General features: G+C 40.9%; 1 pseudogene across 1 annotated transcript; it reads right to left on the reverse strand.

Annotated features, from left to right (window-relative positions):
• Window positions 1-11,507: 11,507 nt before the first annotated feature.
• LOC309601910 (hippocampus abundant transcript-like protein 1) lies at window positions 11,508-27,057 on the reverse strand (annotated as a pseudogene). The gene is made up of 8 exons: window positions 27,035-27,057; window positions 21,785-21,893; window positions 21,254-21,345; window positions 18,563-18,778; window positions 16,387-16,498; window positions 15,099-15,168; window positions 12,517-12,629; window positions 11,508-11,592 (listed from the first exon to the last, which is right to left on the reverse strand). The product of its transcript is annotated as a hippocampus abundant transcript-like protein 1 (transcript).
• Between the last annotated feature and the right edge of the window lie 482 nt (window positions 27,058-27,539).

A 27,539-nucleotide genomic window follows, 5' to 3' on the forward strand; every position in this document is an offset into this window, starting at 1 on the left:
CTTGCGCTAATGGCAAGCTGGAAAGAAAAAAAAAAAAAAAAAAAGAGGAAAAAGAGAAAAAGAAAAAGAAAAAAAAAAGGTACAAAATGCAGTCGCTCAAGCGGCACAGATATAAGGAATGATGAACTGAGTGAAAGTAAGCCCCAAGACAAGGAAGCTCTTATAGACTCGGGGGAAAATGAAAAGAATGAGAACTTGGGTGAAACAAACAAGGGAACAGGACTCAGACCGCCTCCCCCAAGTTCCATTCCAATGAAATCCACTCCGTCCTGTTCCCCGTGTCCGATGCAGCCGCCCGCGCCACAGGCTGTACCACAGCCTGAGCGAGCCTTCGACCCCTGGGATCGGTGGGAGCAGCTCCGTAGGGAAGCGCTGAAAGGTGGAGAAACCGCGGGGTTCGCGTTTCCGGTGCGGGTACAAGATAATAGACCACCCCCTGCCACGCCGCTGCTACCCTCCGTGCCGTTTTCTTCTTCACCTGTTCCTATGGCTTCAACACCTCTGCTAGACCTTCCGATCCCTGCAATCAGTACCCCTCCACTTTCCCGCCCCCGGCCCCTGCTGCATCGGCATTCTTACCGCCTTTCTCTACCGCTCCTGATACCGATACTCCACAAACCCATAATCAATTGCCACCCGAGGAATGGGGGGTGTCAGCCCCTGCTACAAGGTGGCAAAAGATTAGACACCAAGCATTGCAAGTGGGGGATACAGCTTTTTGTTCAGCGATAGCGTGTCCTGTCATACGCAGCAACGCAAATGTCCCCGATGAGCATGAACCTTTTGGCTATAATGTTTTAAAAGATCTATGACAAACAGTTGCCGCGCATGGACTGGGTTCTCCTTTTACACAATCCCTGCTACGGGGAATATTTACAAATGAAATAGTACCATTTGATATATGCACGCTTACTAATCTTATATTGACCCCAACGCAAAAGGTGATCTTTGAAAGCACCTGGCGTACCGCCTGCCAAAACGCCACAGTTATCAATATGCAGCGACAACAAGGCGACCCTTTACAAGGGGCAGGACTCCCACAGCTTATGGGGGATCCGCCGTTAAATCACCCAATGTTACAGACACGATTACGACCAGAGATATTAGCACAAGGCAGAGACCTTGCTTTACAGGCATTACTAAGAGTGCCGGATGCCGGAAGAGCGACAAAATCATTTACATTAATAAAGCAAGGGGCAGGAGAGGGATATATCTCATTCTTAGATCGTCTTAAAGAGGCTTTGGAAAAACAAGTCGAAAATGCAGAAGCAAGAGAGGTCCTACTCCTAAAATTAGCCTTTGAAAATGCGAATATGGACTGTAAAAAAAGTGCTTTTGCCTCTAAAAAATCCCTCCTTAATGGATATGATAGAAGCTACCCAAAAGGTGGAATCAACGTCCCATAATATGGAAACATTAGCTACAGCTTTTGCCACTGCAATGAAAGTACAGCAATCATGTTTCTCCTGTGGTAAAACTGGACATTTTAAAAGAGATTGCCCACAACTAAGAAAAAGAGATACGACAAGCTCTAAACAGATATGGACTTGAAATAGACCCTGAAAAAGTGCAAAAAACTGAGCCTTGGATATATCTGGACTGTAAAATCTTGCAACAAACAATTGAACCTGCAAAAACAAAAAGGGGGAATGCCAGGAGCCACTCCAGCAGACTAAGTAAAGCCGTGTATGTGTTAAACTACCTGAATATGTCTGAAAATAATATTCCTGTTATTATCTCTCATTTTCTGTCTCTTCAATCAAAAGATTTAATAGCCACCCCCACAAAGGGCTTGATTGGAGTCGGTGGCCTTTCTCAAACCTTTCAAAGTACCCACCTGCTCAATATCAATACCCAAGAAGGGTCTACATTTACTGTACGGCCATATGTGACAAATTTACCCATGAGCCTGTTGGGGCGAGACGTAATGTCCCACTGCGGCTTCACCTTAAATTGCCCTGAAAATTTTCAGTAGCGGCCATTGATGAGCGACCGACAATGAAACTTATTTGGAAAAAAGAAACACCCATTTGGATAGATCAATGGCCGCTCCCCAAAGAAAAGGTCACTGCCCTTCAAGAACTGGTCAAAGAAGAACTTCAACAAGAACATATCACTCCTACAACCAGCCCCTGGAATTCTCCTGTATTTGTTATAAAAAAGAAGAGTGGAAAATGGCGACTGCTACATGACTTGAGACAAATAAACGAAGCTATGGAAGAAATGGGAGCGCTCCAACCCGGCTTGCCCTCGCCAACAATGATACCCCGAAATTGGGACATAACCATAGTAGACTTAAAAGACTGTTTCTTTACTATCCCCCTACATCCTACGGATGCACCGCGTTTTGCGTTTTCGGTACCAAAAATTAACTGAGGCGAGCCAATGGATAGATACCTCTGGACCGTCCTGCCTCAAGGAATGAAGAATTCTCCAACGATCTGTCAAACATATGTGGCTAAAGCCATACGTCCTGTACGACTAAAATTCCCGGAAATGTATATCTATCACTATATGGACGACATTTTACTAGCAGGCCCCACGAGCACCATGGTGCGTGAAGCACTACCTGTTTTGAAATATGCATTGCAAAGCAAAGGACTGCAAATCGCACCAGAAAAAATTCAAATGGAAGCACCATGGAAATATCTTGGGTGGAAAATCTTACAACCAAGTATCCAACCTAAAAATGTGATCATTTCAGCAGACATAAAAACCTTGAATGATGTACAAAAACTATTGGGAAACATAAATTGGATTAGAGCGCAGTGTGGTATTGATAACTACACATTAACACCCTTATTTGAGCTACTTAAAGGAGATACCAATATTAACGCACCACGCCAATGGACGACCGAAGCAAAAAACACACTGAGAATCATAAATGAAAAACTCTCACTGCAACAATGTCACCGACGACTTGAAAATTTACCCATACAATTATATATCTGCAACCAAAACCAACAGCCTCTAGCAATCATCGGACAATGGGAGAACAAAGGAGTAGACCCTCTCATAATGTTGGAATGGGTGTGTTTGCCACATCAACCTGCGAAAACCCTGGCTACTCGTATCAAAATGTTTGCCGCCTTGATAAAAAAGGGCAGAGAACGAATTGTAGAAATGGCTGGAGAAGAGCCTCATCTCATTGTCCTTCCTGTCGTAAAGCACTACTTAGATTGGTGTTTACAAAATAGTCTAGAACTTCAAATGGCCTTGGCAGGGTTTAGTGGAAAAATTGATACTCATCACCCACTCCCCCCCCCTAAAATGTTCACCTTTTACAATAATGTGAAAATTGAAGAGGTGCCACTATACCAGTGGCAACCGGTTAAGGGTCAAACGGTGTTCACTGATGGCTCAGGGAAAACAGGAAAAGCAGTCATCACATGGCAAAAAGAAGGTCAATGGCAACACAAAATAGAACAAATTGAGGGTTCACCTCAATTAGTCGAGTTGCACGCCATTACCATGGCTTTTAGAGAATGGCCTCTAACTCCACTGAATATTGTATCAGACTCACTATACGCTGTAGGAGTTGTGCAAAGCATTGAAAGGGCACAACTAAAACATATACTGAAAGAAGCCTTGTTTTTGAAGTTTAAGGAGCTATTATTCTTAATAGAACAACGAAAACATCCCTATTGTGTAATCCACATTAGAAGCCATACAAACTTACCCGGGTTCTTTACAGAAGGAAATGCACGAGCCGACTACCTAACGAACATTGCATTACATACCCCAGTACCCAACACACTTTCTCAAGCTCAATTATCGCATCAATTTTTCCACCAATCTGCCAAAGCTCTTGTGAAACAATTTGCAATCTCTCTGGGGGATGCAAAACTCATTGTGCAAACATGTCCAGACTGTCAACAACAACCATCCCGCCCATTGTTTGCGACAAACCCTAGGGGACTCTCCTCCCTTCAGCTCTGGCAAACTGACGTGACTCATGTACCCGACTTTGGTCGGCAGAGATATGTTCACGTTTCCATAGATACCTACTCCCATGCAATCTGAGCCACTGCAATGACAGGTGAAACTAGCCGGCACATACAAAGCCACTTCCGAGCTGCCTTTGCGGCGCTTGGTATTCCAAAAGAAATAAAAACAGATAACTGCCCTGCATATGTCAGCCATGCGACACAAAAATTTTTCCACACATGGGGTATCACTCATAAGACAGGGATACCCCATTCCCCCACAGGGCAAGCTATTATAGAACGTGCACACAGAACCTTAAAAACTCTATTGCAAAAACAAAAAGAGGGGGAAGCTCAGGAATCTCTCCAAAACAGATTAGGAAAAGCTATATATGTACTAAACCATTTATCGCTGCCCTTTCAACATGAAGATGTCACACCCATAGTCAAACATTTTAAAGCTATGGAGTCAGGAATGGCACATATATCACAGGAGAAGGCGATGGTAATGATGAAAAATTTAAATACTGGGTGTTGGGAAGGGCCATATCGGCTACTAACTTGGGGTCGAGGGTATGCTTGTGTCTCAACAGATGTAGGACCTAAGTGGGTACCTGCAAGGTGCATAAGACCGGCTCTTGCATCGGATAACAAGAACGAACAGCAGAAGACACTGAACTCTGAGAAGACTGATGGGGAATGACTTATCAGATAACTCCAAATTAATCCATAAAGCAATCAAAGATTTGAAGTTAGCAAATTACAAGTCAGTGATGGATTTGATTGGCTGAATCACTTACTAACAAGTTGTGGAATTGGCGGGTGGGTAATGCCTCTAATCAAAATAGGTTTTTTCTTGTTACTAATATTTTGCACTATAATAATGATAGTTTCTTGTCTAGTGTCTTGGGTATAGAAAATGCTACAGAATATGATTAAACAAGCTTTTGTGGTAGAAAAACAAAAAGGGGGAATTGTAGGAATAAGTGAGATTGTGTTTTACTTTGACGAGATGCAGCTGTGCCCTTGAGGCTTGTTACAGGTTCGCAGGACTGCAGCTGTGGCCTTGAGGCTTGTTACAAACAAGTTTGTGAAACTCAGAGGCAGAAAAATAAGGATGAGATTGGATACATCCCTGAAGGAGGAATTTGCATGCACCAGCTTGAAGAACCAATAAGTAACGCTGAAGAGACGCGTGGACAAAAGACAGTAGCCAATGAAATGGGTTTTGCTTGCTCGTGAACACTAGATCATATTATAAAAGGGATAGATTGTAAAAATAAAGGGTCTTCGCTTGTCTTCGCCTGAACTCATATGCGGAGTCCGTGTCTCATTCCCTTCATTCTTCCGGGTCACTTGATAGAGAGGGCTTACGATGAGACTGTAATTTGGAATATGCATTCTCCAAAAACCCACAACGCCCAAGAAAGCTTGTGTTTCCTTTTTGCTGGTTGGTGGAGACATGGCTGTTATTTTGTTGATCACATCCATTGGGATCTGATGACGTCCACCTTGCCATTTGATTCCTAAGAACTGGATCTCCCATGCAAGTCCCTTGACCTTACTTTGTTTTATGGCAAAGCCAGCCTCCAGAAGGATTTGGACTATTTTCTTCCCTTTCTCAAAAACATCTTCTGCTGTGTTGCCCCATACAATGATGTCATCAATGTATCGCAGGTGTTCTGGAGCCTCACCCTGTTCCAATGCAGTCTGGATCAGTCCATGGCAAATGGTGGGGCTGTGTTTCCACCCCTGGGGCAGTGAGTTCCAGGTGTACTGGACGCCCCTCCAAGCGAAAGCAAACTGTGGCCTGCACTCTGCTGCCAAAGGGATCGAGAAAAACGCATTAGTGATATCAATTGTAGCATACCACTTGGCTGCCTTTGACTCCAATTTGTATTGAACTTCTAGCATGTCCGGCACAGCAACACTCAGCGGCAGCGTGACTTCGTTCAGGCCCCGATAGTCTACTGTTAGTCTCCACTCTCCATTAGACTTCTGCACTGGCCACGTGGGACTGTTAAAGGGTGAGCGAGTCTCGCTGATCACTCCTTGGCTCTCCAGTCAACGAAACAACTTATGGATGGGAATCAGGGAGTCTCTGTTGGTGCGATATTGCTGCCAGTGCACCATTATGGTAGCAATTGGCACCTGTTGTTCTTTGACCCTCAGCAACCCCACAACAGAAGGGTCTTTCGAGAGACCAGGCAGGGTAGACAGCTGTTTCATTTCCTCCCTCTCCAAGGCAGCTATACCAAAAGCCCACCAGTACCCTTTTGGGTCCTTGAAATACCCTCTCCTGAGGTAGTCTATGCCAAGGATGCACGGAGCCTCTGGGCCAGTCACAATGGGGTGCTTCTGCCACTCATTCCCAGTTAGGCTCACTTTGGCCTCCAATACAGTCAGCTGTTGGGATCCCCCTGTCACTCCAGAAATACAGATGGGTTCTGCCCCTTCATAGCTTGATGGCGTTAGGGTGCGCTCTGCACTGTTGTGTACTAAAGCCTTGTACTCCTGTGGGTCTGATGTGCCAGGCCATCGAATCCACACAGTCCAGTACACCCGGTTGTCCCTTTCCTCCACCTGGCTGGAGGCAGGGCCCCTCTAGTCCTGGTCATAGCATTCGTTACTCACTTCTTGTAAATACAAGTCAGGAGTCTCTTCATTAAGATCGGAAACAAAATCAGCCCTTCTACCCTGTCTGGGGAACTGCTCACTGGAAACTGGAGCAGCAATTTTCCTGGGAGAACCACCTTTTGTAGTTGTTTTTCCTTGCAACTCACGTACCCGTGCCTCTAGGGTCGAGGTAGGTTTTCCATCCCACTTCCTCATGTCCTCTCCGTGGTCACGCAGGTGAAACCACAGGGTGGCTCGTGGTGTGTATCCACTATATCTTCTCTCTTGAACAGAGGGACGCTTACTCCTAATGGCTGAGATGCTGGTCCATACAGGTGAGGAGCAGGACATATCCTTTTTGAATTGCTGGAACTCCTGGGACAGTTTCTCCACAGCCGAGACGCAGGCCCGTAGGGAGGAAGAGAGACTTCCTTTGTATTGCCAGAGTTGGCCAGCCAATTAATCCACCATTTGTCCCTCTATGCCTTTCCAGGTCATTACTGCCAATGAGATGGCATATGATGATGGTGTGCTCCGTACAAACTTCCGCCACCATGAGTTGCATGCACCAGACTTCATCTGGATCTTTGATATGCTCATTGTTCAGGTCATCATAAATCACCTCCAGCATGGCTAATTCCCCCAGGTACTGGATACCTCTCTCCATGGTGGTCCACACTTGCCTGGATGACATATAACATCTTCCTTGAAGGGATACCTTTCCTTCATGCCTGACAGGAGTCGCTTCCAGAAGCTGAGGACTTTTGCCCCTTTTCCAATTGCTTTGTCAATGCCCCCTTCCCTAGAAAGGGATCCCAGCTGATTGGCTTCCTTACCCTCTAATTCCAGGCTACTGGCCCCGCTATCCCAGCATTGGAACAGCCAGGTGACAATGTGCTCTCCTGGACGATGACTGAAATCTTTTCGCATATCTCGCAGCTCACTCAGGGACAGGGATCACATGGTTACCATCTCACTTATGGGTTCTGCCTCTTCCTCCTCCTGTTCTCATGATGGCCATGCTTCAGAGTAGTCTGCCTCATCCACTTCTTCTCTTAGTAGGGGAAGAGCTTCTTCCCTTACAGAACGAGCTGACTTTCGCTTTCAACATTTCTTCTTGTGTATAGGGGTGACTGATACTGGCACAGGTTGGTTCTCTGGTTTGGGTGCAGTGCCTGTCGCGAGTGTTGGAGCAGCCACAGTGCCTGCTGCTTTGTCTTCAGATCCAGAGACCTTCTCTTCCCATTGAGGGTTCTGAATAGTGTTGAATACAGCTCAGTAGGCATGGGCCAGGCCCCAGCATGTTGCAGTGATTTGTGTCTCTCTGGAGTTGCTAGGGTGACAGCATGCTTTTTCCAAATATTCTGCTAGTTTTTCAGGATTCTGCACTTGTTCAGGGGTGAAGTTCCAAAACATTGGAGGTGAACACTGTTCTAGGCATTTGCCCATAGTGTCCCACACACCCTGCCAACTCATAACTATCCAGCCTTGGGGCAGATCTCTGGATGATATTCTTAAATATTTGTTTAACCTTAAAGAAGACCTGAAACGCATTCAGGCGACATAGCAATAGGAACATGCTAGTTTGAATATCCCAAGTATATACAGAATTCTCAAGAGCTATTGTAACTAGCCTGAATGAGAAAGGGAAGGTGAAGGAGCAGGGGAAAGTGTCCCCCCTTGTCTCCCCCATAAATTGGCTCTCCGAGGAGAAAAGGTAAAGGGTGTAATTATTAATACTTTCCAAGAGATGGTTCCCGAAGTACGGAGATGATGGCAATGCTGAGTACAAATACCAGATTAGTCTCTCGACCAGTCATTTTATCATATCATAAGCCGGTGTTACACATTACAGCAAAATGATAACCTTAATCTAGCCCCCAGAGGTGATAAACAGCACAACAGGGAACATATGCAACAAGTAAGGTGTTACATAACACAACTCTGAGAACAAGCACAACAACTCTGAGAGCAAATAAGTCAACATTGCAACCAGCAACTATTAACTTAATAATGAATGCTTATAACAAATTTGTTTTAACATGCTCTAGTCAGATCTGTCGTTATCTCGACCCTTCGAGCCCCACATTGGACACCAAAAAGGACTGTTGTGGTTTAACCCGGCAGGCAGCTAAATACCACAGCCGTTCGCTCACTCCCCCTCAGTGAGATGAGGGACAGAATCAGAAAAAAGGTAAAACTCATGGGCTGAGATAAAGACAATTTAATAGGACAGAAGAGAAAGGGAAAATAATAATAATGATAAAAGAATGTGCAAAATAAGTGATACACGATGCAATTGCTCACCACCCGCTGACCGATGCCCAGCCAGTTCCCAAGTAGCAAACCCCTGGCCAGCTTTTTCCCTAGTTTATATACTGAGCATGACCTCATATGGTATGGAATAGCCCTTTGGCCAGTTTGGGTCAGCTGTCCTGGCTATGTCCCCTCCCAACTTCTTGTGCACCCCCAGCCTACTCGCTGGTGGGGTGGCGTGAGAAGCAGGAAAAGGCCTTGACTCTGTGTAAGCACTGCTCAGCAATAACTAAAACATCCCTGTATTATCAACATTATTCTCATCCTAAATCCAAAACACAGCACTATACCAGCTACTATAAAGAAAATTAACTCTATCCCAGCCGAAACCAGGACACTGATGCTTCTTTGTAAAGATATTTAGTCAACATGGCTGGTAAATCATGAAAACTCTGAAGATTAACAGGATAAAGTTTTAACAACCAGAAGTACAAATGCTGAATACATCTTTAACTTCATAACTACACTTTTTCACTTGCTTCCATGGCTGACATTCTTTAGAATAAAGTTAAGTGAATAAACAAATATCTCCCAAATTGATATATATGTGAGGGAAATAATGGCAGGCTATGCAATACATATCTCTTGCTGCAGAGACAGGTTGCTAACATGTATGATAACTTGATATTTGGAGTTATTCTCTTGCTGATTAGCAGTTTATTTTAAAATGTAAAAAAACCAACAAAAAACCCGAAAATACACAGGTGGAAAAAAAACCACAAACCACCCACCTTATCCACATTTCATAACCATGATTAAAAACAAGCACTAAAAAGGTTTTAAGACTAATTTTAAACCAGATAAATTTGACTGCAAAACTCTACAGAAGGAAGTATCAGCAAATCTGTTATTTGATGAAAATCTTAAAATTTTAGAACTCTTTCCATCAGTGAACACAGAAGACTTGATATCCAAAATGTACAATACTACATTATGACAATTTTTACCTTTTACTAGTCAAGTTAAACTTATCTGTTTTTTAAAAAAGGAAGAGACAGCTTTCTCTCATGAAGGTAAAATGTATCATAAGTTGCACAAATTTACTCTTTATATTAATAAAGTTTAACAATAGCTATATAAATAGCCTACTTATGGTAATAGTTAACTTAACCCATATCCTGTAGTTACAGTAACACCTAGTATTACAGTAATGGAAACAAAGGAGGAAGGACTGTTTAATTCACCTTGACAGCACACTGGGTTTAATTAACATTCAGCCTAGTAACTGCATTCTCAACTGAGTTCTTGTAGACATAGCTTTTGACAAGCAGGGGTAGAACATGACTCAATTGTCAACAAGACACATTTAGTAATATTTGTAGTCTAATGTTAACTAGACTGGCTGCAGTTTTAGATTAAAATATTAGAAAAGCTTGATTTATCAAAGGTTTGTGATTGCATTTTTGTTTCGAGCTCATTAAGTGATTGGGATGACTGTGTAAAAGGTACAATATTTTGACTATTCTACAGATCAATATGCAAAAGGACATTATTTTTATGATATTAATAGCGTGAGTAACAACTCCTTTTTTGTGGCAGTAACTTTTAAGAAAGAAGAAAAGCAAATAAGCCAAGGAAGTTGTCCACATTTTTTTCATGATAGGTTGTCCTATAAGCTTAAAACTCTTCCTGCCACTAGGTGGCAAAACTTCACTCTAGAAACTGCTGTATACTGGAGCTAATAGTAGTTTTACCTCAATGTAAAGTGAAAGATCAACGACTTCTGTAAATTTGCTCTTAAGCTTTTTGTTTCATGACATGAGTAGAAGATTGGTCTTTACTGTAAACAAAAAAGTTTCACGGGAGGGGGGAGAAATCCATATAAAATATTCCTTTGCACCTTTGAAACCCAACTCAATCTGCCTCCTAGAAATGTACCGCCTTTGTTTCTCCCACATTAACTTCAATTATCTAACTTCAAGTTGTACAAAATTAAAGCAAGACTGATATGATATGTATAGGACTTTTAAAGGGAACATTGCAAATTCAGTTATTACCTGCCAGTGTTAAGACTTTATGATGACTCCTTCCCTCACATCATTTTAAAGCAAGACAGTATTTTTGTTATGTTTATTTCTCCTTCATATCAAGAACAATTACATGTCATTTCTTCTGTTGTTTTTTTTTTGTTGTTGTTGTTTTTATTTGCTCAGATCAGCTATTTACTTAAGCTTCCTTTTCTACTCCCAGCTATTTACTTAAGCTTTTTTCTACTCCTTGGAATTTTCAAGTACTATGGCAAATAAGGTCATCTTTCCCACACAGAATATTTTCTTGTATATGTAGGCTTATTTTAATCTGGTAGGCTTATTTTAGTTTCCATTAAAAAGATATTACTATTATATTAAAAAAGGAAAACACATGAAAGTTACCACACCTTTTTTTTTGTTGCTTTTGCAGTTAACGCTTTTAGAGGAAGCCAGAAGCGACTAATCCAATAGAAAGTATGCATTCTGCAATGAAAATTTGTCAAATGTATCTACCTCTTTCCTCTCCGTATAGATTGCTAGACTTCCACGGCTACTATAAAAGAAACTCTTTACTCATCAACCTATTTGAAAAGTATGACTAGATAAATATTTTGCTTTCTAGACAGTCATCCAAGAAAGCTGTCTTTGATGCTGAAACACATAATGCTAGCCTTGTTGATCAGACTGTATTTCGTGAAACCAAAGCACTGATTGCTGGGAATGTAATGCTTGACATGGCTGCTACAGCTCCTGCTGCCCACATCCTGTGTTAAATACATAATTTTAATTAGAAAACAGAATGCCCATATAATTGCACCCCCTTCACTTTTCTTCTCCCTACCTGAAAAAAGGCCACAAGGCCACCCTCATTGAGGGCTTAACCCACTTTCAGAAGTCCTCTTAATTAAAATAACTAAAGACAGTAGCAATTATCTTGTCAGGGGCACCTTCCTCTTCCCTCCTCATAATTTACCCTGAGCTTGTTAAAACTGAAGTTTTTGATTCTATACTAGCTATTGAAGTAGAGGAAAAGAAGGGAGTGAAAGTGAAGTGCTGTACTGGCTTGCCCTCTACGAAGACTGTACAAAGGAAGTTTCAGAGGGTCTCCCAGTGAAGCAGTTCTTCTCTAACTTGTATAATGCACTAGGGAGCACTCTGAAAAACATACATTCATCACTGTCTGTAGGACATAAAACTTTTTGTAAGGAAAAAGTTGTTCCAGCTTACAGTTCTAGTTGAATTTATTTACAGATAGCTTCTCCAGTAAAGAAGCTCTATATAGCATCCAAGACCAAAAATAGTTATAGTAAGAGAATAATGATATGGTAGAAATAAAAAGTGGAGGTCCAGTAACTGATTGATAGAATGAATCTAATGAAGTTACTGGAGAGAACATACTACTTACTAGTTTGTGAATTTGCAAAATAAAGTTTTAATGAAGACCTAAACCAAAACAGTGTACTAAAATGGTGCAGAGTCCTTTTGAAAAAGGGCTGTTACTCTACAATTTATACTATATACCTGGAAAATTCTATTATTCCTACGTTGGCAAGATACAGGCCAAGCTTTCGCAGTGTAATGAGGAAAAGAATGTTTAATTCACAGAACATTTAAACACTCATGATAACAGAATGAAATGGTAGGATTTAGATTTTCAATTCCATAAGAGGTATGCATTGCACACTTACCAAGACTGAGATGCAAAACCCTACCAAGCCAACGGAAGGATTTGAAAGCCAAGGCCAAGGAGAACTGTATTTTTGTTTCTTATTGTCCTCATCAAGATACTGAGAAACACAGTCTGCAAGAGAAATTATTTCATCCAGAAGTGTTTTTTCTTGTTAAAAAAAATTCATTAAAATAATTTCACCTTTTACGACCTTCCAACTGCTGAGGAAATTCACAACATTCATGCTACTACTTTTCATGCATTAAATTCAAAATGCAGACAACTAGTCATGTCAACATTTGATGTATGAACATTGTTAACTATTAAAGGGTTTCCACTTCTGCTTAAGGACTCCAGAAGTGCATGTATTGCCTTCTCTAGGCACATTATATCTCAGTGTCCATTTCTACTGTAAACAGGCTTCTGCTTCCATCCCTACAATACTATTTCCTCACAGAGTAGGAAGTTCCACAATAAAAGGCTGTATTGTCTTAAGATAATATGGGTTGGACACAGGTTGAATTTAGCAGTATCTACAAATACTAGAGGAAGAGACTGTTAGCTCAGAGAAAAAAAAAAATTATCTACATCTTTAGGCAAGGTGAATTACTATCCAAATTTACAATTAAAATCAATGAGCAAGCCCTGCTGCTTCCATTACTTCACCACATGCATCAAAATTCGGCCAAGCCCCTTTCCTATGCATCTTTTATTACATATTCTACTTACTCTTCACATTGCTCATTTGACCTTTTTATTTGCCCATGGAAACAAATACTGAAGACCAACCACTGTTTATCATCTGTTAGAAGGGGTGTTATTATTGAGGGGGAAGAAAGCCCAGATGCAACAGCAATAGCCCCATGGCAAGAGGCAGACAGTTCCCAACAAGACAAAGTCCACACAGACAGCCTCCCTCAGTTAATAGCGCAATTATTCTTTAACATAATATACTGGGTTTATGGGATAATGTTGATTTTCTTCATAGTAAGCTTGTATGGGGCTATGCTTTGGAATTGTGATGAAAACAGTGCTGATAACTTAGGTACATTTTAGTTACTGCTGAACAGTCCTTACACAGCATCAAGGCCTTCTCTGCTTCTCAGGCTGCCCTGCCAGCAAGTAGGCTGGGGGTACACAAGAAGTTGGGAGGGGACACAGACAAGACAGCTGACTCCAGTTGACCAAAGGGATATTCCATACCATATGATGCCATGCTCAGCAATAAAAGCTCAGAGGAAGAAGGAGGAAAGGGGTGAATTTGGAGTTATGGCATTCGTCTTCCCAAGTAACAGTTACATGTGATGAAGCCCTGCTTTCCTTTCCTTCTTGTTTGTTCCCATTCTTAAGTTGTAGACACAGCTAGTTTGAAAGCTAAATAGCAAAAAATAAAATAATTCTGTCTACACATGATCAGTCCTTTCTGGAGACAGCCAACATGCCAAGTTGTAAATCAGCATTTATGAAGCAAAGCTTATTCTAATAATCTGAATACTTAAAAAAAAAAAAATAGAGTTTAAAAAAAAATCAGTGCAGATTTTCCTCCTTTTAATATTGAAAATTATGCAGCAGAACAGCATCCATTTTAGAGATTTTTTAGCAACAATATTAAGATTGGTGTGAATAAAGTATAATTGGAAAAATGTAAGCACACATAAAAGCATCAGAACAAACAATAGAGCATGGGTTAAAAAAATTGCTTGTTTGATAATCAAGGACAACTGACACCAGTAAACAGGTAAACACCGAGGAATGTGTTGTTTACATCACAATAGTAAGACCTCCACTTGTAACCTTGGCACCAAGGTTACAGCACATTGCATGTGCCATTCCTCTTCCTGTTATCACAACAGGAAGACAAACAGTAGCCATAAAGATACCCAACTGAGGAAATAAATCTTGCTGTCTGTTGTGTTTATGAGGATGAAGTAAATAAGGATAGAGAGAGGGAGAAAAGAAAAAAAAAAGAAAAAAGAAAAAAGTCACACTGTAATAACCATTTGACTTCTAAAAGGTATAGAAAACCTGTCCAAAAGCCAGCACACTGTTGTCAGTTAAGAGGAACAAAAGCAACATACCAAGGCCTTAAAGTTCTTCAACCTCCATGTTGAGCCTAAGTAATCCTGGCCAGACCACGTGGACATGTGTCTTTGTTCACATGTGAGTTTGATAGCATGAGCCAATTAAATCTGTGAGCATAGATGCAAGTAGGATGAGTTTAATATAAAATAAATATCACGTCCCCCTTCCAGAAAGCCTTGCATTGAGCATGGTTAAACTAATTTCCTACACCATTTTAATCATTTGAAGCCAGAGTTGCCATTAAGTTTACTGGTGCAAGATTAGTGAATTTCAGTTTCATTTTTTCTTGATGCCTAGGTTCCAGCATTTCTAAAGAAAAAGTCTACCTAAAGGGAGAGGAATTTACTCTATATGAATTTTTACTCTATATGAATATAACCTTTAGTGAATGCAAGATCTACTGCCATTTAAAAGTATGCAAGAAGTTTATAGACAAGTTTTATACTCAGAAAAGAGTGCCTCGGCATCCAATTTTGTGCTGATTAATAAAATCCTAAAAAAAAAAAAAAATAAACTTACCTGAGCTATTATAGACAATTCCTACCACAGCTATCAATGCTACAGTTCTAACAGACCCAAAACCTATAATCTGAACAGAAACAGAAAATGCCCAAAACAAATGCCCAATAGTCCAGAATAACTAGCAAAAAAAAAAAAAATTAAAAAAAAACCCCTCCCCTTAAAAGAAAATACTGATCCCTGTTTATAACCTGAATTCATGAAGGGAAGCATTCATATTTTTAAGAATAACCCCTAACTTTATTATTTGCCAAGAAATCCACACAAGAAAAACAGTCCTAAAAAAAGAGCCAGAAAAAAACCACGTATCTGGAAATTGAAATTCTCTGTGCCCTCTGTCCCGATCCAACGTCGGGGGAGATTTCAATACGATCCCAAGGACGAGATTAAGATGCAAACGAGGTCAAATGCCGTACAACCTTTTGACTTTATTTTGGTGAACGAAGGGGTGAGGACCAGGTAGGGAGACGGGGGGGGGGGGGGGGGGGGGAAGAGAGAGAGAGAGAGAAAAAAAACGAGCAAAAGAGCGAGCGAGAGGAAAAAGAGAGAAAGAGCGTCCTCAGGTGGGTGAGAAGAGGGCCACGTAGGGGAACTAGCTACTGCCACTCCGAGTCCAGTGCTATTCCGTCGATCAAAGGTCCAGTCGGTCCAGCCTCTGTGTCCGCAGGAGCAACTTCCAAGAAGTGCGCGGGGTAGGAGGAGAAGAAAAAGAGGGCCTCAAAAGGCGTACGCGGTCCTTTTATAGGGCCATGCACATGCGCAGAACGGGTCTGCGTACATGCAGTTTGCGCTTCTGTTTTTCACACCCTGGTCTCTGCGCAGGCGTACGTGCAGTTCATGGCCCCGCCTTTCGCGCCCTGGCCTCTCCTTTTCGCGCCCTGGTGTCTGCGCAGGCGTACGTGCAGTTCATGGTCCCGCCTTTCGTGCCCTGATCTCTGCATGGGCGTCCTGTGGTGGTTTTGTCAGGGGCTGGATGTCGAAGCCAGAAGATGGCGGTAGAACGGCAATGTCGAGACAATTCTGGTTCCATAGCAGTCCTCGACACCCTCCCACAGACAACACTAAATGGGAACAACACACACTTAAGCTACAGAGCTACAGTAGGGTTCACACTTCCAATTTTCCAGTTTCATTCAGTTCTTTGCTTAGCAAAGTATCTCAGCCTTTATTTTTTAAAGCTATATTTTCCCAAAAAGCAATTTTCTAAGCAAAGTCTTCATCAAGAAACAAGTCTTAGGGAATCCCTATTTAAACATCCTTATCAAGATATTAAATGACCAACATTTATCTGTCGCAAATATAGAAAAAAGCTAGAGTATTGGCCAGCCTCAGGCAGATAGGAGAAAAACAATAATACATATCCAGAGAACCCTAGAATCTTTTCTAACCTTCTTAAGAGACTGTAAGACAAAGAAGTGAAACAAGTATTAAAACATGAATACAAAGCCTAATGAAAGCATAAAGCAAGCAGAAGTTAGATGCAAATTTTTTTTTAAATCTACTTTTACCCATGCATATTAGTCAAAAAACTGACGGGGAGGAAATCTTACAAGGAAACAGTTAAGCCAAACATTAAGTTAAAACCAGCCATTTTTGCTATAAGATCCACGATATTTTGGTCTTCTGTAGAGCCTCCCATTTTATTTTTGAAGCTATAATTCAGTGTTAAATTTTGACTATTCACTGAAAACAGCATCATATAATATTTAGGGAAATACATAGCGTATTGGGTTTGCGTGGCAAGGTTTTGGTAGCGGGGGGGCTACAGGGGTGGCTTCTCTGAGAAGCTGCTAGAAGCTTCCCCCATGTCCAATAGAGCCAATGCCAGCTGGCTCCAAGACAGACCCAATGCTAGCCAAGGCTGAGCCAATCAGCAACGGTAGTAGTGCCTCTGTGATAACATATTTAAGAAGGGGAAAAAAATGCTGCACACAGCAGCCAGAGGAGAGGAGTGAGAATATGTGAGAGAAACAACTCTGCAGACACCAAGGTCATGAAGAAGGAGGGGGAGGAGGTGCTCCAGGTGCTGGAGCAGAGATTCCCCTGCAGCCCGCAGTGAAGACCATGGTGAAGCAGGTTGTCTCCCCGCAGCCCATGGAGGTCCATGGTGGAGCAGATATTCACCTGCAGGCCGTGCAGGACCCCACGCTGGAGCAGGTGCATGTGCCCGAAGGAGGCTGTGACCGCGTGGGAAGCCCGCGCTGGAGCAGGCTCCTGGCAGGACTTGTGACCCTGTGGGGGACACACACTGGAGCAGTCTGTTCCTGAAGGACTGCACCCTGTGGAAAGGACACGTGGAAAGGACCCACGCTGGAGCAGTTCATGAAGAACTGCAGCCCGTGGGAAGAACTCATGTTGGAGAAGTTCATGGAGGACTGTCTCCCGTGGGAGGGACCTCACGCTGGAGCAGGGGAAGAGTGTGAGGAGGAAGGAGAGGCAGAGACAACGTGTGATGAACTAACCTCAACCCCCATTCCCCTGTGCCGCTCAGGAGGAGGAGGTAGAGAATTCGGGAGTGAAGTTGAGCCTGGGAAGAAGGGGGGGGTGGGGGGAAGGCGTTCTAAGATTTGGTTTTATTTCTCATTACCCTACTCTGACTCTCGATTGGCAATAAATTAAATTAATTTCCCCAAGTCGAGTCTGTCTTGCCCCTGATGGTAATTGCTGAGTGGTCTCCCTGTCCTTATCTCAATCCATGAGCCTTTTGTCATATTTTTCTCTCCCCTGTCCAGTTGAGAAGGGGGAGTGATAGAGCAGCTTGATGGGCACCTGGTGTCCAGCCAGGGTGAACCCACCACAAGTATCTTCTAACTTATCTCCATAATAATCTGCCCTGAAAGATGCTAGCAAATATTATAGCCTCATTACTACTCTGTATGTTCCTATTGCCAAATTATGAGAGCATTTCTCAGTATATATTTATTTCTTATACTTGTTCACCTTTAATACATACCAGTTTGAGTAACAAATAAAATGCGGAAATAAAATTCTTTAACTGTAGTATTTCAAGCATGTCACTCATCTCAACATTCACAACCAATTCCCAGCAGGTTGATCTCATTAAGAGCAATTCATTCTCTCCTCTCAAGATATCAATGTGTAATGCATAAATACAAATAAGTTTCAGAAAGCAAAAAGCATTAAATGAATATGGAAAAACTTTACAATATCAGTTTTTGGTGTCTGCAGCAGCATAAGAATTCAGCCTTTTTTCTTATCATAAAAGACAAAGTACGTTAGAAAAATAAAGCATTTGCCCTTTGGATTTCCCACCAAAACTTGTTTTCAATTCAAAGAACATTTAATCTACAAAGTCGTGTGGGTTTTTTTCTGTTTTGTTTAAAGCGTAACTGGACCTTTTGGTGCAACAGCAGAGATTATGGTGTATTGAATAGTCAAACTACCAAGAAACTTAAACATTCCTGAAGTTTACAGAACAATTATTTAATAGAAACATATCTTACTGCAAAAGGGTCTGCTTGTTCCCATGATATAGAAGCTCCCCCTGAAGGAGGCCCCATTTTTTCAGGCAGAGATTCTGGTACAGTTAGCAGGATGAAACAGATATCCACAACAGCCAGCGCTGTGGCCACTAGCACAAGATGATCTCCATAGCTGGCAGACAGGTATGCTTCAATGGCAGGACTAGTTACCAAACTTGCTGCAAAGGTGGCAGATACCTATGCACAAGAAGAGTTTACAAAGTTGTCAAAATGGTTATTCTATCACTGCAGAATAATAGACTAACTTGCTCCCCCCACCCCAATCCAGCTAAAAAAAAAACCCCAACAAAATAACAAAAAAACCCAAAACACAAAACCCACCCCCCCAAAATCCACACACACAAAAAAACCCACCAAAACAAAAAAACACCACACAACCAACAAAAAAACCACAACACCCACAAGCAGACCACACAATATTTAAATAAAAAATCACATATGGCTGCAATATGGGTCCAAATAAAGTTTCTCCACTGAAAGGATTAAAGTCAAGATAGACAAAGCCACTGCATCAAAATGCCTCCTGAAAGAATTAAAGCCTAGGGGCAAGGAGGATATTTTAAATATCTTAGTCACTTAACTAAACAAAAGAAAGGCCTTTGTGATTTAGAGAGTAGTTAGAATGGTTGTAAAATAAGGGGGCTCCGGGATAATCCCATCTCAGACAACTGGGCCTTGGGAGAACAAATGCACGGAAGATAGGAAGTCACAAAAGAATGACGACAACAGCCTTGAAGGACACCGTTTAGGTGATCCTAGGACTGAGTTTGCGCAGAAGCAAAGGTCAATCAGCGAACACAGTGAAGAAGACTACGAGCCTTCATCTGAAGACCCCCAAAGACCACTTGAAGACCACCACGGGAGACGACTGCGCATGCGGATCGGACATTTGCATATGTTAATAAGTTCCAGGAAATCTCATGTTTATGTAAATGAATTCTCGGAAATCCTGTGAATATGTAGGATTTTATAGTATATAGTCTCTGAAAGTCTACCAAATCGGTGGAGCACTTATGGTGGAGAATCCCTAGTGCTGCCCAGCGCTGCAATAAAGGATACCTGCTTAATAGTAACTTCGTTGCTACTGAGTTTCGTTTCAGGGACTCTCTGAATACTCCGTTTCTCCCTTGGGGAGATTCGGACTGTGAGGAGAAGCATCCGTGAGTTTTTGTATCAACATTTTACTGAGTGCTTCAAAATAAAGCTTAGCTGTTCTTTGGAGTTCTTAGAAGTGTTGATGGTAGGTGCCTCACGGTGAGACAAAGCCATAGAATTATCATGCAATGTGAATAACTGTTTTGGATGTACTGAGGTGCTGTAGTTTAATTTCACTACCAAAACTGTGAGAAGAGGTTAGAAAAAAAAAAAAAATCTTTGTTTTTAAACAATTACCATTCTTTTCCTCCCCTAAAAATAAAAATCCTCTACATAACTATTCTACAGAATAAGTAAAAACACAAATTAGAAATTTATTTTTACACCAAGCGAGAAAAAAAAACATGAGGAAAAAAAAATCTTAAGAAAAATGTACAACAGACAAAACAATTGGAAAAAGACATAGATGTCATTGAAACAATTGCACCTTAGGGTCTATTATTTTATAGAATTTTAGATCAAGCTGCTCTTTAAAACCACAACAGACAAAAAAAAAAAAACACCCCACAACAACAACAAAAACAAAACCCCAAGCAACCAGTGTTTGAAGGCAGACAAATAGATCCTCCAACTACACTTATGGCCCTTTATAGGCAGGAAAAATAAAATGGGAATTCCAGAACTTTTAATCCTATTTTGTCCTCTGCTACAACAGTATGCACAAGTTTGGTGCAAGAGAACCAAATCCTTTATTTTCTTAGCTATTAAATCAACATCTGAGATTCACACATTCCTAAGGCTTCCCTTTATTTTTAAATTAGCCCTTAACAGCTCAAAGTACAGTACCAAGCCAAGAATCAAGTCCATGAATAACTGTATAGTTAAACAGATGCACAGAGGATGACAGGATAAATGAAGTTGAAAGATTAAAGGTACCTACCGATGGGCCTCTGGTTACACAAAACCTAAACCAATATAGATATTCACGAAAGCAAGCTAGGCAGGAATTACATTATTTTTGGAAAAGCTGGTTTGTACAAACTGAACTACTTTCTTCTCCCCTTGCTAACCAACAAAGGAAATAAGTTACTAGAAAGACTGCATTATGTGGCTTCACCCTTCCTCCCTATATATGGCTATAGAAAAGCCATTCTACATAGATCCATTCTATATTTTTAAAAAATTCACACCAAAAGTACAAATCAAGGGCAGGGGAGAGATATTGCCAAACCAAGCATCAAGTAACTTGTATTGCCATTAACAACACTTCTTATTCTGGCTGCAAAGCCTAAAACATTACGTTTTGCTAAACACGCCCTGGATGCAGGTAAAGTAGTCGAACTGATTCTACTTTTCTGTGAGCATAGAGCAGTCTGTGCAGCAGTAGCAAATCTGAACTAGACTTTCCAAATTCTAACACGTCCTTTATCTATGGCTCATTCCTTTCTTTATCAGCCTCGTTACATGAATCAGGAAACAACTTGTATATCAAAACACAAGTTCAATACAAAGGTCACAATCTGACCTTTTTTCAAATTTAAATTTAGCATATCTTACCAGTCCATAGGCTGCAATTCTTTCATGTTCTTGTGTTACACCAGCTACATAGGCAAATATTACAGAAAAGGTAACAGAAAAGATTCCAGTCACTAAGTCAGTTCCATTCAGTTAAGACTTCAAAGTTTCCTAATCAAAGTGTTAGAAGTTCTGCTTTATAGCAATTATACTTTTATGTGGTCAAATAAATTTTAAGACTAATTTAGCTTGAAAAATGTTTATTACAGCATCTTACGAGGCCTCAGAGAAAACAGTTGAGCTCAAAACTATAAGTTAGTGCTATCAAACTATTTCAATTACTGCTATACTTGTATGAATACGGTAACTAAAATCACCTTCCATAATTTCTACTTTTAAGACCCACAAATTTAACAGCCCTTAAATAAAAAAGCTCCAGAAAAATATAATCTTATATTAAAAGGAAAGTGGTTTTCCCATCTTGGCTTATTGTCCCTCTCCCACTTGCCGGAACTACTCCTCCTGTGATTGAATTTCCTGCTCTATTGACCAGTTCCCTACTGCAACCTGTACCACTTACCATGGGCTTATTCTCATTAACTGTATTGGGGCACAGGTGAAGAAAACTGTATGAAATTATTTTCTTCCCCATGCATCTGACAGAGCACCTATTAGTGGAGCACTGTGAAAGGACAAAATATATCTTCATTTACATTTCCAAGTTTCACTTTAACTGCAATATAAACAGAACTTGACTGCAATTTGATTCAGAAATTGAATGCAAAAAAATTTAGATAACAGAAATTGTACACAATTTCTTCTAGTCTACTTTTCTCTGATTCAGATGCTTTATGTTTTAAATTTATGGAACCTGAATGAAAAATTTTGCACCTCATTTTTTAAATCCAATCTCCATTTGATTCAATAGAGAGGTATCACAGATGGCAAAAGCTTCTTAAAAATATCCAAAACCTATAGCCAAGTTTCACAAATGACAACTTCTTAGCCTTTATCAAAAGACTTCTTTGTGCTGGGTCCCAAATCCAAACTCTCCTCTAACTCGGACAAGAGCGTCTTAAGGCAAGGTTTCAGGTAACTTAATTGTTCTCTTTGAAAAGAGTTGAGAGAAAGCGCTAGGAGGAACATAAACTTTGTTTTCCTAAAAGAATAAGTTAACTTCTAGTTTGAGACATCCCTAAATCCCTAGTGCGTGGTGTTTTCTGAAACTGCCAGTCTACTGTGAAAGATATCAAGCTAGCAATTTCTTGCTAAACTTGTTCTTATAGCTAAAGCTGACTTACAACCTGTTACAGAATGCAAAACTAAATAATTCCTGGCTGCTATAAATGCATACTTAGTATAACTTATCACTAAGTGCTTTGAAGTCTCTCAGTGAGATGGTTAAGCAAAGAAGAAACATTCTGAAGTTTTACTTATGCTCAAGAATATTTTTTCAAGCATTTTTTATGGCAACAATCTAGCATGACCACTGTCTGAACACAAAGGTATCATAAGTAAGTGATAAACTATCCTGAACATCTTGACCATCCCAGAATGTTCAAAAAACTCATAAAAGACAGACCAGAAAAAAAAAAAAACAGCTGAAAACTAACTTTTATACGATGTTGCACAAAATTATAATCATTTAAGTGCTACATTTTTTATCTCAATAGCATCATCATGGCTGTATTAATATGCTTTTGATGTATATAATTTAACATGAAAAGGCAAACATTAAAAAGTTACCTCTATTCTTAGAGGGATCCTTACTGTAATTACAATAATGAACTGGTACCTATTCAAATGAGAGGTATGAAAGCTTCTGAGAAATATTTCATTTGTTTCAAGATTCTACCATTTATCCATAAATCTTGAATCAAGCCCAAGAACACACAACCATGACAATGAAAAAATGGTTTAAGAACTAATTACATTCTCCAGCATGTCCAGGATGTTCTTATGGCAACTGAAGACTAATTACAATACAGGAATACACAGAATATTTAAGTCAGTGTTTCTAAACAGTCTTAGCTTAACACCTTGAATAAGGCCATTCATTAAAAACATATGGTGGGAAAATGTTTCATATAAGACCTAAAGAAAAAAAAAAAAAAACCAACAAAACACAAACAACAAAAAACCACATTGTTTAAATCAAGAGAGATGGGGGGAAAAATTTGATTCAAAGTTTAGATGCAATTTGTAAAACAGGAAAGTTCTATTTGGACTTGTTAAAAAGGCATCTTACCCCAGAATTATCTCATTTGTCTTCACGAGAAAATATTGACAAGCTTTAATATCAATTTACTGGTATAAATTCCTCTGTGGGCACTTACAACACTGTACAGCAAAGATATGTTGGTTTGGGGTACTCTGCTCAGAAAGGGAATTAATGTAAGCAAAAAGCACTATAAAGTGCTAAAAAAACCCTAAAGATAGTTGCACTGACCTATTAAAAAAACAAAACCCACACAGAAATCTATAGCCTTTTGGATTCAAGAGAGTAACCAGAAAAGCAGAATTTAAAACCTGAAAGGAACATGCACCTGTCAAAATTGAAGTCATGCATTCTAAATCAAGTAGTTTGATTTTCAGTTTTCTTCATAGAGCCCTGAACTTCTAGACTAATTCAGAAACACTTGTGCAAATGACTATGAGGTAACTACAGTCACGCAGAGAGGAAAATTCACTGACTTTGTCTAACAGACCAATGCAGATACCTCTGAATGCCTATCTTCTCTGTAGGTCATAAAAACACTCATAACAGAAGTTGTTTGTTTGGTTTTTTTTAATCAACATCAAGATATTTCAAAGAAAACAAAGTTATGATTGATCAGGTATACAACCTAGACCATTGATTAAACAAACTAAAAGCTCTCTACAGGGTTCAAAAAACAAAGAGCTTCAGAGAAGCTTCCTAGAATCATTTGACTTGACATGTCTTTTTTAGAGGAAGCTACCCCAGAAGTAGTGAGTAGGGACAATTTCTGTATTGAGAAAGTATTTCCCAACAGAATGCAACTGTATGCAATTTGCCTAAAGAAAGCATGAGACATACACATGCAAAAAAAGCGGACATAAACTTCAAGCACAGATTTGGGATTCTTGAACTAGAAGATATGGGGACAAGCTACTGAATTATTTATATTTAAAAAGACTTAAGCTTGAACAGAAATTCAGAAATAGCCAGTTCACAAGCTGCTTGTCAATTTACAAGTTGCTTTCATCATCCACCACCCCCACTCCACCAAATTTTAAAGCATTAACACATTAAAAATTGAGCAGCCCCAGAAAAGTCTTAAAATCTGTTAGGGGATTATTTTCAATCCATGCAGATTTTCATACGACTGCCTAGCATATGGGCTGAGAAATTACACACAAGCATTATGACTGCTTTCAAATGCAGCTGCTGGTCAAACTATTACTTGCATAATCAATAACAAGCAAAACATTACACCATCTCAAATGCTTAATAATAAAACTTTAAGGCAATCATTATAAAAAACAGAAGTGCCAGATGTCACAGAAATGCTAACAAAATATCTATTATTTCTCTGATTTTACAACACTTCCACCCCTTATATGCTTCTTCCCATCACCACCACACACACACACAATTCTAAAAAAAAAAACATTCTTTTTTCTGCCTTTATTGGATAGTAATCCACCATTTGAAGACCACAGGTCTGCTGGAATGCAATACAAACTTTTCTTAAAAGCAGAACACAGCTGTTGAATATAAATAAAACCATGAGAAGATATTGAGATTATAAATCCAGCTCATGAGGATTGCTGCTCAAAAAAATTACTATATAGTATCAGTAAGAATACCTTATTTTAGACATTTTGAAGGAAAGCCAGTACAGCTCACCATAAAATATTCCATAGCAATATACATTTTCATAGCCAGTTTCTCTCTAGATCTTCAGAGCAAAGTTAGAGTTCATATTATTTATTTACATAATTTTTAGGAGACTATTTACCTCTTAAATCAAATTTGTAATTTAATAACGTTCATTGTTCAAATAGCTGCAAAAGCACTTTAACACCAAATTTCACAAATGCTTAACTGTTTTGCTTCTTATAAAGTAATGTACTTATTCCAGAACAAAACTGCTTCTCACTTTTCAAATGCTGAATTTCTCCAAAGTTGCTCAGTAAGATATCTCAGGACAGTCTGTTACTATTTCAGTATTATGCAATTAGTATAATACCACTGCATTTTTTAAGTTAGGGATGCTCTTTTATTTGCATGTATTACCCAAGTAGGCATATTACCTGATTACCTTGCTCTCCCCTTCTTCCTAGCTTCTAGTGTCTAGCTTTCAAATAGAACTATTTAGGAACCACTTGAATTCCTACCTGGTCCTTACAAAAGCCCCTTTTACACGGGATGACACACCATCTTTGACACTGTGCAAGCACTGCTCAGCAATAGCCAAAACCAAAATGCTGCTATGTTAATGAAAAGGTTAAAACCCACAAGAGCAAGAAAGATGTTGTAAATACCTTAGTTGTTACTCAATTAGATCAGAAGACACCCTGGTGTGATTTAAGGGTGTTGTGAATACCTTACGGTTTGATGTGATTTAGGAAGTAGTTAGAAGAACAGTTATGAGATAAGGGGGGCTCCGGGATAATCTCGTTACAGACAAATCAGCCTTGGGAGAACAGATGAAGACAGGAAGACACAGAAGAATGGCAACAACAGCCAAACGGAGTATTCAGAGAGTCCCTGAAACGAAACTCAGTAGCAACGAAGTTACTATTAAGCAGGTATCCTTTATTGCAGCGCTGGGCAGCACTAGGGATTCTCCACCATAAGTGCTCCACCGATTTGGTAGACTTTCAGAGACTATATACTATAAAATCCTACATATTCACAGGATTTCTGAGAATTCATTTACATAAACATGAGATTTCCTGGAACTTATTAACATATGCAAATGTCCGATCCGCATGCGCAGTCGTCTCCCGTGGTGGTCTTCAAGTGGTCTTTGGGGGTCTTCAGATGAAGGCTCGTAGTCTTCTTCACTGTGTTCGCTGATTGACCTTTGCTTCTGCGCAAACTCAGTCCTAGGATCACCTAAACGGTGTCCTTCAAGGCTGTTGTCGTCATTCTTTTGTGACTTCCTATCTTCCGTGCATTTGTTCTCCCAAGGCCCAGTTGTCTGAGATGGGATTATCCCGGAGCCCCCTTATTTTACAACCATTCTAACTACTCTCTAAATCACAAAGGCCTTTCTTTTGTTTAGTTAAGTGACTAAGATATTTAAAATATCCTCCTTGCCCCTAGGCTTTAATTCTTTCAGGAGGCATTTTGATGCAGTGGCTTTGTCTATCTTGGCTTTAACTCTTTCAATATTATCTACTTATTTACTACTATGATTCTATACTGTCTGACTACAAATAATGTCTCCGCCTAGGAGAAACTAACAATTAATGCCCCCGGGGCCGGCAGACATTCGAAAGACGACCGCAGCGCGGACAGGACTAGGGGCCGACGCGGCCTCACGGCCCTCCAGCCTGCGCCGGCAAAACCCCCTCAGAGGGAGGGGAGGGAGGGAGGGAGGGAGGGACGGACACACGGACACCCCCCCTCCAGCTGCCGCGCGGCATCCTTCAACTTCCAGAAAATTTCCACGGGCACCGATGCACCCCAGAATAACAATTTTCTGCGCAGCTCGCCCATAACAAAGCAAAGAAGCAGGATAAGCACCAGCCAGAGCGCGCGCCGCCACAAACGACCTAGCCCAACCCTAATCACAGCAATGCCTGCACACTGCTATTCCACCGCCAGCCGGTCCCCTCCTCAGTCCGCACCGCCCAGGGCCACCGCCCGGCATTCACCATGCCACTGCTGCTCACCTTCAGGCCGATCCTCTTCACCAGCATGATGCAGCCGCCCCACCTGACACTGTCACCTTCTCGCGGCGGCACCACAGCCTCCGCCTCCCAGGCCAGGGCTGGCGGCAACTCCGGCTTCATTTCGCTCCCACCATCCTCCCAGAGAAACCGGACGGGCGACAAAGCCGACACAGACCGAAAGCGAGATGATAACCTCCCACCCACATCAGCTAGGTGGAGGGAGCTCTATCAAATTCACACCATCGCACAGACCACACTCAACCCTGACTCACCTCCTTCTCTTCCTTCACCTCAGCGGAACTACGCCACTCCGGAATAGCATAAAAGGCTGGAAGCTGAGGAAAAAAAGGAGGTGCAACCCCTGCCTCACCCGCTGTGCGGTGGTTAACGGCAGCTGCCTTACGTTCCCGATCAAGGTGCCCTGACCTGTTTTACAAGTCCTGGGAGAGGCACGACTGGT

Source organism: Platalea leucorodia (genome assembly GCF_965183815.1).
Source record: "Platalea leucorodia genome assembly, chromosome: W".
NCBI classification, from domain to species: Eukaryota; Metazoa; Chordata; class Aves; order Pelecaniformes; family Threskiornithidae; genus Platalea; species Platalea leucorodia.